Source organism: Aotus nancymaae, unplaced genomic scaffold (genome assembly GCF_030222135.1).
Source record: "Aotus nancymaae isolate 86718 unplaced genomic scaffold, 86718_ANA_hifiasm-v0.15.2.pri h1tg000064l_1, whole genome shotgun sequence".
Lineage (NCBI taxonomy): Eukaryota > Metazoa > Chordata > Mammalia > Primates > Aotidae > Aotus > Aotus nancymaae.
Window position 1 is genome coordinate 5,688,865 of NW_026988479.1, and position 5,005 is coordinate 5,693,869.

The 5,005-nt window shown below is 37.3% G+C and overlaps 1 pseudogene; it reads left to right on the plus strand.

Annotated features, from left to right (window-relative positions):
* Positions 1-3,153: 3,153 nt before the first annotated feature.
* Positions 3,154-3,880, plus strand: LOC105715762 (ADP-ribosylation factor-like protein 2-binding protein; annotated as a pseudogene).
* Positions 3,881-5,005: the final 1,125 nt, after the last annotated feature.

Below are 5,005 nucleotides of genomic sequence, written 5' to 3' on the forward strand. Positions count from 1 at the left end.
TGGGACTTGCTGATGGATTAAATATGGAGTCAGAAGGAAAACAAAAGATCAAGGGTGATACAACTGCTTCCTTCCTTCTGTATGGAAGAAACAAGAACAATTTGAATAAATAGCAAAACAGCCTGAATACAGATTACAATTATTAGAGAATTTAAAAATTAAGTAAATTTGGAGCATCATACTGTTTTCATTTCCCATAAGGTTTTTGTTTCCAAACAGGTTTTCAACATGATTTCCATTTATTTCCTTCTTTTACCATTCAATTATTTCAATTTATTCTGCTTGCATGAGAAGGAACCTCTGGGCAATTTAATCTACTAATATTAATTTTTCACTAGTCTATTTCTTTTGGCTAATTTTTAAAACGTTTGCAAATTTAACAATATTAGTAATCTTTAATGCATTTTACTTCTTGTTTTCCTTTAGCAAGGTGCCTTGCCTAATGAAATTTTCAAAATGAAAATTTCAAAAGTCTATTGTGCTTGGCTTGTTAATACTTACGACATTTTGAGTCATCTTGATTTACAGATCTTCAAAAGAAATGCTCAAGTGGAGATTTTTACATAGTTTGTAATTATTCAGAATGGTTAAAGAATTGAAAAAAATAAGGAATAAAATAAAATAATAAAATAAGGAATATCACTGCCTTCAGTCCTGACCTCAGTAGTAAACTTGTGACTCACCTGTAATGAAAAGGTCATATAATATGGCAGCTGAATGAAGTGTGTGGCAACAAGAACCTGAGGCTGTTCTCAGATCTATAATGTCCTATTTATTCTATGCCTGACACTTGAAGCTTGACATTTTTAATTGTACAGCTCAGCTGAACTAAGAAGAGAAAGCCAAAAGAGCATTTTGGTTTAAGTTTAAGGACTTTTAAAACAATTTCAGCAATCATCTCAAAGCATAGAAATCCTTCCAATATTAATGCAATCACATTACGTGGCTATGGCCAACAGTCTCTGCATATTGAATGGGTTTTTACTGCTCATCTCAAGTGAACCAGGGAAGTATGCATTAGGTTCTTGTTCTTCAAACAAGAAAGTCTCCTCAGCTACTCCTCAAATGCCTCCTTAGGTGAAAGTACTAGATTTTATTTTCTAGGAAGTAAGATTTTTCTAAGTGGCTCAACCCTATAGCAACAAACAAGGCTGCTACAGCTTCACATGGTGCCTCAATTCTGCTTTCAGCCGGTGAAAACTGCATTCCAAAACCAGATGAAGATATTTACCTTAGTCTCCAACTGTTTGATCTGAGCTTTTGCCAATCACCCCTCGTCATCAGCTTCTCTTACTGACCTCACTGTAAGTCTCAAGTCTTTGCGGTGTTTGCTTTACCCGCCATGTTTTATAATTCCGGCCAAGATTGGCAAAGAAATTTTATATTTATGAAGCAAGAATAAGGCTTCCAAACTGAATGAATTTTTCCAAAAATGTCTCAATTAAGGCTTTCTTGATGAAGAAAAACATAATTCTGTGGGTCTGGATTACTCAGAGACTATGCAAGATCAGGATGGGAATAGGAGAAATGAGCAAAGGGAAGCATGAAGAAAAGTAAAAGGTAGAAGAAGAACAAGCACAAAGGAACAGAGGTGAAGTGGGGGAAGCGCCATGTGTTGTGTGTAAATGTGTGTGGCATGGGTAAGTACTCAGGGAACTCAGCACCAAAGAGTAAGTCATTTCTATTATCTCAACATTTAAAAAATAGTCTATATTCCAGATGTGCACTTGAGTGGTATTGACAGTGATTTACTTTATTAAAAGTACCACATTTACCATTATGCTTTCAATTCAGTTATAATGTTGCACTGAATAACCTGTTCATTTGTGTTCATTTATCTTCAAGAGGAGGAATGAAATAGAATAAAATAGAAATAAATATATTTTCACAATTGGCATTAATTATTTTAAACTGTGCAAAAATATTTTCCTTATATGTCTCACTTTAGGAAAACTTCTAAATGAAAATTTAATCTCATATATTAGAGATGAAAAAGGTTTTGCCATTTAAAAAATAATACACTGTTTTTAAAGTAGGATAGGAAATAAGATTCTCAACACATAATGTGAATTCTCAATTTTAAACTCATATTTGCCATGGAAATTTTCTTGGTCATGCTCTCCTCTCTGAGCTCACTCTAAGCAATGCTTTTCAGTTTCACAACTTTAACTCTCACTTTGTAGTAGGTAATTTAAATTTCCTCTCTAGGCCCTGAGCTCTAGACATAAACCTAGAACTACAGTATCCCTCCTACCTAAAATCAATGTTTTAAATTTCTTCAATATTCATCTACTAGACAATATGACAGCACCACCCTTCTGTTTAAAAAATTAAACTTGTAATGAATCATTATTATTAAAGATTGCTCTGTCTAAACTTCCCATTTGATTAGTTAAGACTGTTCAAAGTTTTGATCTCAGACTGTCTTTATAATTTTCTTCTACCACTACCTTTCCTGTACATCATATGTCACACACTCTGAGGTTGCTATTTGTCATAGACACCTTGCAATTTCTCTCTCTGTGCCTGATCATCTTTACTCCATAGGGCAGGCATGGACATGTGCCCTTCAGATCTCTTTAAGAAAATCTGCTGTAGGGAGCAGAGTTCATTGAACCTTCAGCAGCCAATCCTGTGAATGCTGAGATCACATTTTCCCTGGGCTACCATTAACCAGTGACTCAGCATAGTAGAATTATGAGTGTTAGCCCATCTCTGCCCTATGCAATATGTCTCAAATAGGCAACTTTGATTTATGGAACCCCCAACATTCTGCCTGAGACTTTCTGAGAACAATGCTATAGTCTGGAGCTCTTCCTAATTCTGCTCTCTCTCCTTTCAAAAAGAATAGACATGCATCATGCTCTGAGGCTTTCCTTATGTACTCTTACACTTTCACCCTTTATTCTTCATAAGTGTCTCCCCTAATAAATGTCTAGTACACATAGTTCCATGTTGGTGTCTGCTTCTCAGGAGACCTGAGCTGACCAACACTTGTCACCTCTGTGTATCTACTTCTACTCATTCTGCAAGATTTAATACAAATACAATTCATCAGCAATTCTCCACTTAATTATCTGAGAGCAACTCTTTTTCTCCTCTGATATATAATATCCTTCATTCCTCTTTTTATGGTATTTTGCTCCTTTAAAAATGTATGAATATGGAATGTATGGCACCACAGTGGCAGTGGCTGCTGTGCACGCAGACATGCATGGTGGCAGCTGGGGAGCCCAAGGTTGGACCTCTCCCACGAGTACTGGCCTAGCTGGGTTGTGAGTGACCAGCCAGCCAGGTTGAAGCTTTGGGGAACAAAGCAGAGGCTGGGCCCAGGCCTGAGCCAGGGCAAATAGGTGCCCTACAGCCCCCGGTCACACTTGGTAGGTAGGGCAGCAACAGTGGCCTCCTTAGATGAAGAAAGCTTTGTGCTGTACTTCACCTCTCATGCAGAATTTGATGCTGTGATTGGTTATTTAGAGGATGTTATCAAAGATGCCAAGTTCTAGTTATTAGAGAAATTTCATGGACAAGTATTACCGAGAGTTTGCAGACACAGAAGGAAAAAACTCAACTTGATGCCTATTTTTAATGAATATATTTCTTTGGTAGGAAAGTTTATAGAACAGCTGCTGAAGAGGATTCCCGGATTTAACATGGCAGTTTTCACAGTAACATTACAGCACCATAAGGATGAAGTGTCTGGTGACATATTCGACATGCTGCTCACATTTACAGATTTTTTCTGGCTTTTAAAGAAATATTTCTGTACTACAAAGCAGAAAAAGCAGGCCAGAGACTGGACTTAAGCAGTGGTTTAGTGGTGACTTTGTTATGCAAATCATCTTCTATGCCAGCTTCCCAGAACAATCTGTGGTACTAAGGTCCTGCTTCCAGGAAATGAATAGGAGCATTCTGGATGTCACTGGCCCAATTGGCCAATAGGTTCAGCTAATTATGACAGAAAAATACATCTTAAATAGACTGACTCTGTTCTGCAACTCTTCATTCATGTTAAGTATTGATAGGTCAAAACCAAAATGACCTGACACTCCTAGACCTGTTTCTCCTGAAATACTTTTCTGTATTTTGTAACCTTAATACTCTTCCCCAAGTGCTCAGTAACCCTAGTATCCCTCCCCTCCTCAACTAGACACCTCTCTCAGGTGCTCTGAGTCAGATTCCTCTAGACCAAGCCCATGTCAAGCATTCCACCTAGGGGGGCCCTTCCCCCAGTATATGTGTTGTGGAATAATCCACCATCATGAACCCTTCTTGTCCCAGCAGGCTTTGCATGAATCCTTTGTGCACTCACAGTTCTTTTTTACATGGGTCAGAGATTCAGTCCTTCAGCCTCAATGGGGCTTTTGAGTATTTGGGAGTATTTATCTAGGGTGTTCCTCAAGCCAGCTGCCTGCCTTGAGATTTTTGACTCTCCCATGTTCACAGCTTGTCTTGGCTATAGGAATCAACAGAAACAGTGTAACTGTATCAGGACTGTTTCTGGAAGTCTTTTTGAAGAATTGTTTTTGAAAAAAAAAATTTATAGATGAACATTCAGCCTAACTAGTGAATATGATCTTGGAATTTCCATGATTACCCACTTAAAGATCAAAGTATACTATGCTGAGTGCTTTTTAGTTGTTAGTGCTATGAAGACAAAAATGCTTTCTATATTGGTGTCGAATTATATCTTACTGAGCACCAGTGAATGTATACTGTGTGCTGGAAGTAGACTAAAAGATACTCTGTTATTATAGCATGTTAACTGTGTTTATGCATGATTGCTGAAAATCTTTTCTGGATAAACCAGTTTGTTAGATTTTCTGTTGGAGTAGGTAGGGACTCTGTGATTTCTTCTTCCTGTCAAAATTTTTCCTATCAAGATGGTGTTCCACTAGTCTAGCTCAACATGAGTAGGAGATAGTAAACAATTTTATTGGTCATCTGTCTTCTTTTGCTTAGTACAATGTTTGGTAGAATATTATTTACCAGAAATCATGTATGT